The sequence below is a fragment of the Erythrolamprus reginae genome, chromosome 2 (assembly GCF_031021105.1).
Source record: "Erythrolamprus reginae isolate rEryReg1 chromosome 2, rEryReg1.hap1, whole genome shotgun sequence".
NCBI lineage: Eukaryota > Metazoa > Chordata > Lepidosauria > Squamata > Dipsadidae > Erythrolamprus > Erythrolamprus reginae.
In genome coordinates this window covers 299,657,358-299,671,881 of record NC_091951.1, presented here as the reverse complement: position 1 = coordinate 299,671,881, position 14,524 = coordinate 299,657,358, and positions in this window count along the sequence as shown.

The following is a 14,524-nucleotide window of genomic DNA, read 5'->3' as shown; positions in this document are numbered from 1 at the left end:
AAAATTTAAGTTTGGAAAAGTAAATTTCTTTAAAAAAATATTACTTTTGTTACATTTAACAATTTTCCTTAAAAATAACATTGTATCTTAGAAATTGGTGGCAGTTGAGACCTGGGAATCATGTGGCCCTACATTAAAGCATTTTACATTCACATTAATGACCACATTTACTTTTGCAGAAAGAAGGGGAAAAAACCATACATATGAAGTTTTGCTAGAACTCTCCCAAGCAAAGGAAATGATTCAAAATAATATAAAGTTTCCATAGAAAATGGTAAAGAGATTGATGTAGATTTTTCTAATATATGGGGCACAGCCACATTACTACCTATATTGATTCTAGACAAATTTAACTGTGATTGTTTTCTTCAAAGAATAATAGGTATTGTGGTTTGGCAAGGACCTTGAAAATAAATTCTGGTTATCTTACAGTATTCAAGACTCCCTAAGGAGAAAACATTACTATTACATTATTTGAAGGCTGTCATAGAAAAACAAGCTGTAGGATAACTTTGCTATTGCCAAAAGGAGAATTTATTCAATCTGTACATTTGAACCTTAGGATAAAATCTATATCTTCCAAAAACCTGGCCCCTAATTATCAATATTAGGAGAAAAATAAAATTTGCTCTAATGTGAATGTTCCGGTGTGCTAGAAGAGACAGATAAAAATAGAATATTTCCTCTTTTTAAGATTTTGTCCTAATAGAATGGGACCAATGCAGATGCGCTACATCTATTTCTACATAAGACATTCTTCTGGGATTATTAGGGAGGGAAATGGATAAGGTGAAGAAAGAAAAGCAGATGGCTAATGGAGCATTTTCAATTTTATATGCGTACAAAATACTTTTCTAATAGTTGCAGTTGAACCTAATGGATTTTCCCTCTTCTGTTTCCTACATTTAACTTTGATAAATCAGATAGCATCTTTCAAACACATTCCCTTGCAATTATATAATCTCTTAAAATGGGTCAGCTAGAGTCTCAGAGTATCCTTAATCTAGTAATAAAATGTTATATTTCAAGTTCAGTGACAACCTTCATAGACCAAATATCTTACACAGTCAGTCAGAATACTTATTTCAGTTCAAGTCTTATGGTTGGGCTTTAAAATGGAGCCTTTGTGCAATTTTACCTTTAATCAAGTTTGGTTTCCTAGGTATTATGTTACCTCACTGGCAATCTATTGCCAAGGTTCATAATGTGCCTCACAATTTTGTATCGCTTCTATCAATTGGAAGTGATAGTATGCATGTGACTGTTCGATTTTAAATGTTTAGTTTTTAATATAATTTTTTAAATTAACTATTCTATTAATTGGCTTAGAAATTTTTTATATATATTGCATCTTTTTTATGGAAATGTTGTAAGCCTCCCTGAGTCCATAGAGAGGGGCGGCATATACCGGTAAGTCAAACAAACAAACAAACAAACAAACAAACAAACAAACAAACAAACAAATAAATAAATAAATAGATAAATAGATAAATAGATAAATAGATAAATAGATAAATAGATAAATAGATAAATAGATAAATAGATAAATAGATAAATAGATAAATAGATAAATAGATAAATAGATAAATAAACAAACAAACAAACAAACAAACAAACAAACAAACCTTTCTACTCTGATACAATTTTGATGTTATTTTTCATTTAGTCACGAATTTTGGGATGTCTGGATTATTTGAGAAGGATTATGGATTTCTGAATTCAGCAAACATTCCTCTTTCTATTTCTCAACTTTATCATGTCCCTGCTATTCTGATGCAGTACTTATAAAAGTTCAGCAATTCATGGCATACAATAAATACAATTATCCAGGCCTTGAGTTCAGTTCCTAGAGTCTATTTCAGATTACCACCAAACAAACATCAGAGTAAACCCTGTGTACTGAAATGGATGATCTTCAGATGATTCTCCACATAAATTATTACTTTAAATTACAATAGATAAATTGATTCTTTAGTAAGATTAATAAACCTATAAAAATGTAAACAGCAACAATTCACACACACCTAAACACATGTGTCATATTATCATTCCCCTTTCACTTGTTGTTTTCAAGGGAGCAAATAAGAAAAGTACGAGGCTTATCCAGAAAGTATGGGGAATGTTCATGGGGGAAGTTGGCATTACTATCATTAGCAGGAAGCCAGCGGAGGAGAGTGAGCAGTGTCTGTGGTCAGTAGATCACCAACAGACATTGTGGTGAGGGTTAGAGATGAGCATCCTCATTCCATTTCCCTCCAAGTGTGAAGTGTGCACTCTAATACACTATCTGAATGCTAAGGGCATGAACGCTGCTGCAATGGGTGCTCAAGATTTGTGCATGATGGGTGTCCAAGATTTTTCTCACTTTGCTGAGTTTTGAATTTTTTGGCTGAAGTAGAATGCATATGGTGCCACTGCATTGATTGATGTTTGCTCTCTGGAGTATGGTGATAAGCCCAAGTCACTATACAGTTGAGAAAAGCTTCACCTCCAATCTTGAAACAGTCAAGAAATTCTTGGGTGGCACTGATTCTGTTGATTTTGTGCGCTTCAGTAAGAAATTTTGGCACCCATCACAGCAGCATTCATGCCCTTAGCATTCAGGTAGCATATTACAGCACACTTCGCACTTGGTGGGGAATGGAATGAGAACACTCATCTATAACCTTCACCACAATGCCAATCAATTATCTACTGACCACTGGCACTGCTCATTCTCTTCCTCTGGCTTTCCGCTGGACATAGTAATACCAACTTCCCCTGTGAACATTCCCTGTGAGGGCTACATGCCTTGTTACCTTACTTCTAATCTGTTGTTCATTTCTGTGATACTAAATAGTACATCATATGTCTCTGCTAATTTGAATAATTCAAGAAGGCATTATAGAAAGCATTCTAAATAATTTTACCAGAGCACTGTCATCAAAAGAAACCTGGGACATGGAGAATGGAGTAGGGGGTAGAACAAAATTTTAACATTTTTGCTAACTTCCATTCCAGCATTCTAATCAATTACCATATTTTTCAGAGTATAAAATGCACCAGAGTATAAGATGCATTTTAGATTTTGGGGTGGAAAATGGGGGGCGGGGTGATCTGCCAACAAGGTATTCATCTGGCTAGTGACCTTAATCTGGTCAGCTGGTTAGGGATGGAAAAAACCTTCTTCAGAGGGAGTAGCAATGAAAAAGCCTGCAAGCAGGTAAAATTCGGAAGAGTCTTAGCACCTCATTAGGGCTAAAAAGCTATACTTGGAGTATAAGATGCACAACCCCTCCCAAAAAAAGGCAGAAAATTTGAGTGTGTCTTATACTTCGAATATAGCTTTTTTGAAGCATTTTTGGTAGTCATCTCAACAATAAATGTATATATCTTATAAAAGACTAAATATTTTAAAACAATATTTCTGAAAGTAGCAATACCACTTAAACCAATGTGTCAAACTCGATTTCATTGAGACCCGCATCAGGGTTGTGTTTGACCTTGGCAAGCTGGGGAGGTCATGACCAGGCTGGGTGGGCCCAGTGCGACATCACTCATTGAGGCTCCATTTTCAGCCATGATTGTCCTCCTGGACTCCATTTTCAGCCACAACAGCCTCCTCTAGCTGTCTTCCATGAAATACAGAACTCAGGGAAGCTGTGCATGGCCCACCTAGGCTCTCTTTTCAGCCATGCATGACCCTCCTGAGTTTGTTTTTTTTTTTGCTGACAGGGGCACTGCAGGAACATCCTTTCCTGTCTCCAGGACAGGCCCATGGGCCAGATCTAAGCACCCTGAGGGTGGCCTGTAGCCCTTGAATTTGATACTCCTGACTTAAACTTATATATTGCTTCATAGTGCTTTACAGCACTCTCTAAGTGGTTTACAGTCAGCATATTGCCCCCAACAATTTGGGTCCTCATTTTGTTAACACTACCCTCAGGTTACAGTGAAATATATTTATGTAGCTTCATTTTAAAGTAAATTTTGCTATATAAATTGCAGTCTATGTATTTTATAACCTACGATATTACAGATTCTGGGTTAAGATAAATAAAATAGGGAATTCTAGTAAGTTTTAAAAACTGTAAGTTTTGTAACTGTAACTGTAAGTTTTAACTGTAACATAAAAACTGTATTATATATCAGAGATCAGCCTGGGAATCTGCAGGAATATGTAATTACTGGTTATTGGAGTACATAATGCTAGAATTCTTTTATTCAGTGCATCCCTCTTCCTGATAATGGTGGGAATTATGTTCTGAACTCTTCTAATACAATTACCTAACATTTTCAGTGTTAATAAAGTGCTAAGCATGCTAATAGTATCTGTCACTGAGGTGTAAAATGGGCTCAGTTGTTTATGAATTTGTAGCTCTGAAACATTTATCACAGTTTATTTATTTTTCTGCTCTACTCCAATGCTAATTACCTGAATGGCTGAAAACATAATTCTGTGAACAACAATCATCTTGGTGGGTAAAAAGAAAAAAAAATGTAACTATCAATTCTTGCTTCCTAGAGCTCTTCAAGGAAAGATACATACCAATTTTGACATTCCAATGCATGTGGAGCAGAGGTTAATGTTATTTTAAGTACTTGCCTTGTACACTTGCGTAAATTCAACTCAAGTCTCTGTAGACCGACAGCTGCAGGCATAGTCTTGCTATCATCATTTTATGCTTCTCCTTTTGAAAGTAAAATCCTTAAATAACCAATCACAAAAGATGTGTTATAGATATTTATTTCATGCACTTCACGTCTATGTGCTGTGATTTATTTAGCTCTTCTGCTTATTATGGGAAGGTCTATTCATCTAGCTGGCTTTTATACAATTGCATGTTTTATAGAGGTGCAGATAAGATTTCATATGAAGAAGCATGACCTAAATTACCCCCACCAAGATGCATTATACTTTTGTATAAGAAACCTAATTGTTTAGAACTAATGTTGTTTAAATCAAATACTAGCTACATTAAAATGTTATAAATTGCCCCTTAACTATATAGGCAAAGAAAGGATGTAAATGTGTTCAGATATAATGTGTGAGTTCAAATAGAATAACTAACCATATTTGACTTTTATGTTTTTATCTGATCAGATCTATGGTTGCCAGCAACAACAACATGGTCAATTATCAAATAGTTTTAGGTCTCATTAATCATTTTTTTACTACCATTCTGCTAGTGTTCTTCGTGTATAACTAAATTCTATGGAGTTTTCTAGTTTGACCTACCAGCTTCCTTCCATTCTCCCCAGGCTTGCCTTCTGTGTTGTTCAATCCTTAACAAAGACTCTCCTTCTTAGACCTGAGATGAGAAAAACTGTCTTATTCCTGACAAGTTCCTGATCAGAACACAAACTTCTTTTTCAAACTCAGCATGTTGAAATAAACCTTTTCTCAACACAGGAATTGATCAGATATAAGAGTTCTTCCTTGCCTAAAGCAGAGACAGGTTTCCCTTTCTTCTGCATGAAGAAAGGGATCTCTCTCTCTCTCTCTCTCTCTCTCTCTTTCTCTCTCTCTGTTTTTCTTCTTCCCTTTCTTCTTCCATTAAAAAAAGGATTATTCTATGTTATACACTACTTGCAGAAAGAAAGGCAGAGCCAGGATGAGATTCTCCCTTCTGGAGCTCTATCTTCTCACATAATATCTTCATTCAGATCAGTAGTGGGTTCTAAATCCTGTTACTACCATTTATATGTGCACTCACAACTCTTCTGTGCATTTGCAGAAGGCATAGTTCCCTCAAAGCTATGCAGTGAGCAATCGCTCACTTAAAAATCATCATCAACTCAGAGTTTTCCAAACCTGCCCAGAAGCCGAGAGGGAAAGAGTGAGAGGGAAGGAGAGAGAGAGGAAGAGAGAGAAACAGATAGAAAAAAGAGAGGAAGGAAAAGAGAAAGAAAAAGAATGGGAGTAAGGAAGAGGGGAAAAAATCAAAATCTAGTTTGAAACTAGCTCAACTATTTAAGTGGCATTTTGATATTGACAGAGTTGCCCTATTATGAGCTCACTGTTATAGACACACAGTACAGTATTTTATTTTGAAATTCTCTGAGGCAAAACAGGGTGGGATTTTTGTTTGTTTGTTTGTTTATTTGTTTATTTGCTTGTTTATTTATTTATTTATTATTTTCTGTGCCACCCAGTCCCAAAGGGACTGCCGCTCAGACACTATACTTTTCCACCCACCACCCCAAAAAATTAGAGGGAACACTGGCAGAAGGTGCCATGTGAGTGGACAGAACCTCACGCCACCACTACCGGCTTGTAGAATGGGGCCGAACCGGGAGCAACTCGCCACTGCTTAAGATATGCATGGCCTACTCTGGCCAGATTAGGCTCCACATTAAATTCTGTAAAGCATTCTACAGAAAGTGGGATAACTACTTTCCTCTCATTGAAATGTTGAGATTTGTTTTGCATTTGTTTTCGATCCTGATACTCTTTACTGTACATGCCTAATACAGTGATCCCCCGTTTATTGCGTCCCCAACCATTGCGAACAGGGTACTTCGCTATTTTTCAACCCGGAAGTCAAAATACCATCTACGCATGCGTGTATGGGCACGCATGCGTAGATGGCAACCGGGAGATCAGCTGCTGGGCGGCTTCCCTGAGTCTTCCCCCTCTTGCTGGCGTCAGCGAGGAGTTTCCCCACCGCCCACGCAAACTCCTCGCTGCCGCCCGCCCTTCGCCCGCCCACGCCGTTCATTCTCGCCGCTTTTGAGCTGAGTCCGGGAGCGAATTCGCTCCCGGACTCAGCTCAAAAGCGCCGATAGCAAGCGGCAAGGAACGGCTTGTCTCGGCGCTTTCGAGCTGAGTCCGGTCAGCTCGAAAGCGCCGAGACAAGCCGTTCCTTGCCGCTTGCTATCGGCGGTTTTGAGCTGAGTCCGGAAGCGAATTCGCTTCCGGACTCAGCTCAAAACCGCCGATAGCAAGCAGCAAGGAACGGCTTGTCTCGGCGCTTTCGAGCTGAGTCCGGTCAGCTCGAAAGCGCCGAGACAAGCCGTTCCTTGCCGCTTGCTATCGGCGGTTTTGAGCTGAGTCCGGAAGCGAATTCGCTTCCGGACTCAGCTCAAAACCGCCGATAGCAAGCGGCAAGGAACGGCTTGTCTCAGCGCTTTCGAGCTGAGTCCGGGAGCGAATTCGCTCCCGGACTCAGCTCGAAAGCGCCGAGAGCCAGTGCCCCCCGGACCCCCAACCCGGGTTTGGGGGGCTGCTAGGAAGCCCTCCATGCCGGCGGCAAACAGCCGCCCCGCCCCCAATCTTCGGCTCCTCGCTAGCGCTGTGGGAGTAAAAACACCATCTGCACATGCGCAGATGGTGTTTTTACTTCCGCAGCGCTACTTCGCGAAAACCCGCTCGTTGCGGGGGGTCCTGGAACGGAACCCTCGCAATGAGCGGGGGTCTACTGTATTGGTATTTTGTTTTTTTAAAAAATCTGTGAGTTCTCCCTCTTAAAGAATAAAGCAGATATATTGTTTCAGTTACTCAATGTATGCAGAGCTGGTTTGTACAGATCAATGTTGTGTGCCAACTATGGCTCTGTTTGTTAAGGATACATGATTTCTTCACATTCAGGCTGGATTATTAAAATTCAATCTATTTGAATTTCCTTAAAGAAGCTTTAGAAATTGCAAGTGTTTCAATAGCAAGAATACTGTGAAAGGTACAACTTATTCAAATGTATTTTCCTTGCTGGGAAATGTTATGATGGGATATTCAAGAAGATGAAAGTTACAGATGATAATGAAGATTGATACAAGAAACTGAATCCAAGTTACAAAATTTCAATTCAAGTCATACAGTCAGATTTCATTCTATCTAATTATATTGGGTGCTTAACTACAACATGTTTATCTACAACAGATGCTATTTAGTAGTATCCCATAAACTGTAAGGACATAATTTAATCCATATTGTTAATTTTTTTTTCTCCAGATAGTTTATGATTTTGTGTTCTCACCCAGGGTGGGAGAGGGGAACCAAAGTTGAGTCTTATAATACAGACATTTATGCATCACCTCGAGGCTCGACTATTGTAATGCTCTCTACACGGGGCTACCTTTGATAAGTGTTCAGAAACTTCAGGTCATGCAGAATGCAGCTGCGAGAGCAATCATGGGCTTTCCCAAATATGCCCATGTTACACCAACACTCTGCAGTCTGCATTGGTTGCCGATCAGTTTCCGATCACAATTCAAAGTGTTGGCTATGACCTATAAAGTCCTTCATGACATCGGACCAGAATATCTCAGGGACCGCCTTCTGCTGCATGAATCCCAGCGACCAGTTAGGTCCCACAGAGTGGGTCTTCTCCCGGTCCTGTCAACTAAACAGTGTCGCTTGGCAGGACCCAGGGAAAGAGCCTTCTCTGTGGCAGCCCCTGCCCTCTGGAACCAACTCCCCCCACAGATTAGAACTGCCCCCACCCTCCTTGACTTTCGTAAGCTTCTTAAAACCCACCTCTGCCACCAGGCATGGAGGAACTGAGATACTCTTTTCCCCTAGGCCTTTACAGTTTCATGCATGGTATGTCTGTATGTATGTTTGGTTTTATAATAAGGGTTTTAACTGTTTTAATATTGGATTGTTATATGCTGTTTTTATTACTGTTGTTAGCCGCCCCGAGTCTACGGAGAGGGGCGACATACAAATCCAATAAATAAATAAAATAAATAAATCTGCAAGAGAAATTCTGTCTCCATCTCAATCTATCCCTCATATATCTTTCAATAAAAAGCTATAACTGTTTATTGCTTCTAATGGTGATGAGGGCTTTTAAGATGCTATTTGGCTCATAATGTTTAAAAGAAAGCTTGTATGAACCTTGAATGCTCCTTTAATAAAGGAACCTTTTAAAGGGAAAAAGTCATGTAAAGCAAAGATAATATTTATTTATCTTTTTTAAAGCTCATTTTTCAACTAGAAAGATTATTTCAGAAACTGTGCTACATTGATAACAAACATGAGACATCCTTTTTTGAACTTCCCTAATAATCTTAGTAGACTTGTTTTGCATAAACATTATAAGATCCAATAAAAATGTTCTTTGTCCATTATGGAAATGATATCATGGAACATGGAATATGAAATAAACATGGACAATATCACTCAAAAATTAATAAACAATATAATGTAGCACTGGTCATGTAAAAATATTATCTGTTTGAACCCTACTTTTAATTCACTGTCCCAATTCAACACAATAGGTTGCATTCATTCATTCATTCATTCATTCATTTATCTTGGATTTCTAGGCTGCCCTTCTCCAGGAGACTCATCACATCATTTTATGAATTGCTTTATATATCCAACTCAACTAGGTCCACACCAGCATTGTGATATGAAAGGGATGGTCTCCGCCTCATTCAGAAAGAACAATTTTCTGTGTTTCACTTTATGTTCTTTGAAACTGGGTAAAAAAAAATGATCTCTCCTTTTGTGGCTCAGCTGTTCCCTAAAGAAATCATTAGCTCAAAACAATAGTCAGCTAAAATGTAAATACAGTGGTTTTAAAATATTTCTTATGGTTTAAAAAAAATAGCAAATGGATTTTGATATTTTTAAATATACATTGGCCATATTACGTGGTTGCTTTGAGCATGAAAATATATTGGCAGAAATTAGTATTTTTTCCCCTCTTCAATGAAAAAAAATACTAATTAGTTTCAATTTTTTCTATTTTAATATTGCAAAGCAAATACAGCTAATTGTATTTTTCAGTCCAATGACTGCTTCCTTCAGGAATGACAAGCTCAATCTTTCTCTTTTTTTGCTATTACCCCCTATCCTGTCTTTTTACCCCAGCTTTTCAATTTCTCTCTTTCTGATCATCACTCTCTTTCTTCTTTGTTAGAAAATACGTTGTTTTTGAAAGACTGTTGTATTCTGATTGTTCGAATCCTAGCACTGGGTGTTGGAGTGAACACCCATCATTTCCGTCAACTTTTGCTAACCTAACAGTCTGAAAACATGTCACACGCAAGAAGATAAATAGGTGCCACTTTCAGTGAAGGGCTGTTCTTCTTACCTCCTACCGGAGCGCAACAAGCCAAATCTTGTGAGAGACGCACGCGAGAGCGAGACTTCAGCTATTTTCACCGATAATTTTTCTTCCATGCATGCGCAGAAGCAAAGAAATTGGCAAAAATAGTTGTAATCTCACTCTCTTGTGCATCCTCACATGAGATTTGGCTTGCTGCACATTCACAAAAGCCAAATCTTGTGCAGGGGCACATCAGGTGAGGCACAGCTGTGCATATATCACGGATTTTCCTAGTGGAGTTGTGCACCTGGGCGCACTGGATGCTGTCCAGCATTGGCCATTTTGATGGGAAAAAAGGCACTTTGAGCACCAGTATAAATTCAACCAGTACTGGACTGGCATGGATTGGACACCTGAAGGCAGAGTGATACTGGTAATGGAAAAAGTTCAGGATGACATAGCCTTATGAATGTAGAGCCAAACAACTATTTTTTTATTAGCACTATAGTCTCCTGGTTAATGTAACATTGCCATATGATGAATAAAGTAATATTATTTTACTAAAAATAAAGAAGTTCTAAATTTGGTAAGGGATTAAAATTGGGCTAAGAGCTATATGCTGACTGAAGACTATAAATGGTTCTTACATGACCTGCACCAATCTTTACTCAGATAAAAATAATTGAAGCATTTAAATTATGAACTAAACCACATTTCAGCAAACTTAATGAAATACTAATAGGGGATAAAGCTGAATAAGTTATCAAGCAGAGTCAGTTTTATTTCATTTGCTATCTGGGAACAAAAAAAAAATATTATCATGGTCTTTCAAGGCCCATTTTCTTCCAAAGATTAAGATTTTTCTAAAGAGCAGTTCAATTCTTTCCAAATATTAAAAAGGAGAATCATTTGCTTTCTGCATAAATATAAGGAAATGGGTTTTCTACTTCTTGGAACTAGGCTATTGCTTCATGATGAAAGTGGATTGCTGAGTGGATTACTCTCAGTTAAATTATTCAATTTGCTGGATTCCAACAATTCTTGTTCAGTTTGAGATATCATACAGCATATCAGTTTAGCTGGTCTTTACTTTTGTTATGACTGATATATTTGCAACTTCCTAGTTTCCATTGGATTTTGAATTATGTTTTATTTATTATTGTTATTTATTTATTGTATGCCGCCTTGAGTCTACGGAGAGGGGTGGCATACAAATCTAATAAATAAATAAACAAATAAATAAATTATTGCAATATTTGTCTACAACGTCTGGAAGGTGTTAATCAATTCCAACTAGAAATTACTGCTAGATAAGTTAGTTTTAATCATGTTTATTTGTTTTCAACCTATGATGATTGATTCTGTATAATGAGGATCTGGATTGTGGAGGCAATATGCTGACTCTGTTAAAAAGTGCTATTGCTAACATGTTATAAGCCGCCCTGAGTCTAAAGAGAAGGGCGACATAAAAAAAATTGAATAAATAAAAAAATAAAATAAATAATGCTTGCCATGGAACAAATGTGTTTACAGTGTTCCCTCGATTTTTGTGGGTTTGAACTTCGCGAATAGCCTATACCACGGTTTTTAAAAAAATATTAATTAAAAAATACTTTGCGGTTTTTTTCTATACCACGGTTTTCCCCACCCGATGAACTCATATGTCACCGCCAAACTAATATTTTTTTCAAATAAATAACAAAAAATAATTATTATTGTTAATAAATAATTATGTTTATAAATATCAGGATCACTAAGTGTCTTATTCAATGGTGAGTACCAGTAATAATGGTGAGTAAATGGTTGTTAAGGGAATTGGAAATGGTAATTTAGGGATTTAAAGTCTTAAGGGATGGCTTGTGATACTCTCCATAGCCAAAAATGGTGTATTTACTTCCGCATCTCTACTTCACGGAAATTCGTTTTTCGCGGGTGGGCTCGGAACACGTACCCCACGAAAATTGAGGGAACACTGTAAACACACTGAGACTTATTTTATAGTAAGTATGGCACAACATTTCTTTCCCATCCTGTGTCAAACTTGCAACTCACGGGCTGGTTGCATCACATGCTGGCCCTATCCCAACCTGGTTTTGTGAAGAGGAGAAAAAAAATCCCGATATGTCACATGACACTGCCATGATGACACAAGTTTGACATCCCTGATGTAAGGAAACAAAGGTTTCAATCTATAAAAATTGCTTCTGCTGCTTTTATTCTGGAATCTTATCTGTAGATGATGGTATTTGGAGCATGTTCATATCTAGATTGTTCATTGAAATAAAAGGATTGATGTAAACAAAGATTCAGGTTGGCATGAGTGTCTCTCAGACTATTATTTTTATATACAGTATAGGCAAAATAATTTATTTATTTATTTATTTATTTTATTTATTCAATTTTTATGCCGCTCTTCTCCTTAGACTCAGGACGGCTTACAACACGTTAGCAATAGCACTTTTTAACAGAGCTAGCCTATTGCCCCCACAGTCCGGGTCCTCAAATAATGATTTGTTCAGACTAGTCATGATCTGGCGTTAATCTGAGGTAAAAAATGGACTGTAGAAAATATGGCTGCCTCTTTGGATAAGTTTTTATTATTATTATTACTTCACACAATACAAAGAAAACTCTAAAACTTGACTGTTGAAAGACAAAGCAATCAAGTATTCTCCTTTCATAAGAGAGAAACATTCAAATATTCCACAAAAACCAACATGAAAGCTTTGAATATTTAAAATGTCAATTTTAAACACACCTAGAGATAATGACTACTTTGAGTTAGAAACAGAGCTTGGCTGCTGGAAGTAACCAATTTGCTCTCTGTGTGTCCTTGTTCATTTTGTAAACTACTTTGTGGAGATTAGAAATCAGTGACATTGAAACAAGAGGTCATTCTTATCTTCTCAGTTATTTTTGTCCATTTGTACAATACATTGTCTCTCAAGTTTTTTAGCTTCATAACACATGTGTGCAGTTAAAGTGTCATCACCTCCATATCACAGCAAGTATTTAAGCTGTTAGCAAGACATATCTTTCTCAAAACAGCATGTAAATGGTAACTCCTAGCGAATGGCAGCCTTTCAATACCTGATAAGAATTATAGAAAGTACCAGTAGAAAGAAAGATTAAGAGCAGATTACAATCTTGTGTCCTAGAAATGTTAGCATAAACAATTTTGAAAGACAATTATACCACTAGACTATATTGTAAGCTGCCCTGAGTCCTACGGGATTGGGCAGCATAGAAGTCAAACAAACAAACAAATAATAATAATAATAATTTATTGGATTTGTATGCCGCCCCTCTCCGTAGACTCGGGGCAGCTAACAACAATAATAAAAACATCATGTACAATCCAATAATAAAAAACAACTAAAACCCCTATTATAAAACCAAACATACAGACAAGCATACCATGCATAACTTGTAATGGCCTAGGGGGAAGGGCTATCTCAACTCCCCCATGCCTGGCGGTATAAATGAGTCTTGAGTAGTTTACGAAAGACAGGGAGGGTGGGGGCAGTTCTAATCTCCGGGGGGAGTTGGTTCCAGAGGGCCGGGACTGCCACAGAGAAAGCTCTTCCCCTGGGGCCCGCCAAACGACATTGTTTAGTCGATGGGACCCGGAGAAGGCCAACTCTGTGGGACGTTATAGGTCGCTGGGATTCGTGTGATAGCAGGCAGTTCCAGAGGTAACAAACAAACAAACAAACAAACAAACAAACCACCACAGTCTCTAGAGAAAAGCCCTTATTTGTATCTCCTTTGGAGTGCATCCAGTGAAGGCCTATATATAGAACACCCTGCATTTTCTTTCAACATCTTTCAGTGCAAATTGTGTGTGTTTCCCACCTCTGAGTGCATCATGCATGGAGAATATGTGATTTTCCATATTTTTCTGAACTACAATTCCCAATACATTCCTAAGCTTCATGGTCAATAAGGGAAACACTGGTAGTTTACCAACATCAAGATGACAACATCTCCTGCCAATTTCTGCAAACCCTGAAATGATTAAAGATACTCAAAAGGTCCACAGTGTTAGGAAAGGTGGAAAGAAAGAAGATAAAATGATAACCCCTAACAAAGTACATTGATTTGTTTATTGTAACAATAGATGCACCACTGGGAGATCTGAAAGACTAGGTTCAGATGGTTCATCTTGAATAACATCTATCTAGATGTTTGCTAAAGATCAGCACTACCTTGATGGGTTGTGATTGAGCATTTTACTTGAAAGGAGGTTTGCTGAGAGAGAGAGAAAATGAAATCTGATTTTAAGATTGATTTTTGACATGCAGAAATCCACTGAATGAGTTTTAATAGATGGAACTTGCACCAACAATCCAGTGCAAATATATATCTGTAGTTCTCCTTATTTCATTTTCTCACCCATGGCACATTTTGGTTCACTGGCAAAAATAAATAAATAAATTTAATTTAAAAAATAAAATAAATCAGATCACAAAAAAAATTCCCAGCCCCAATACAAATCAATGTTAGCTCATTTCAGTTGGTATATTTGAACATAATCATATCCTTTC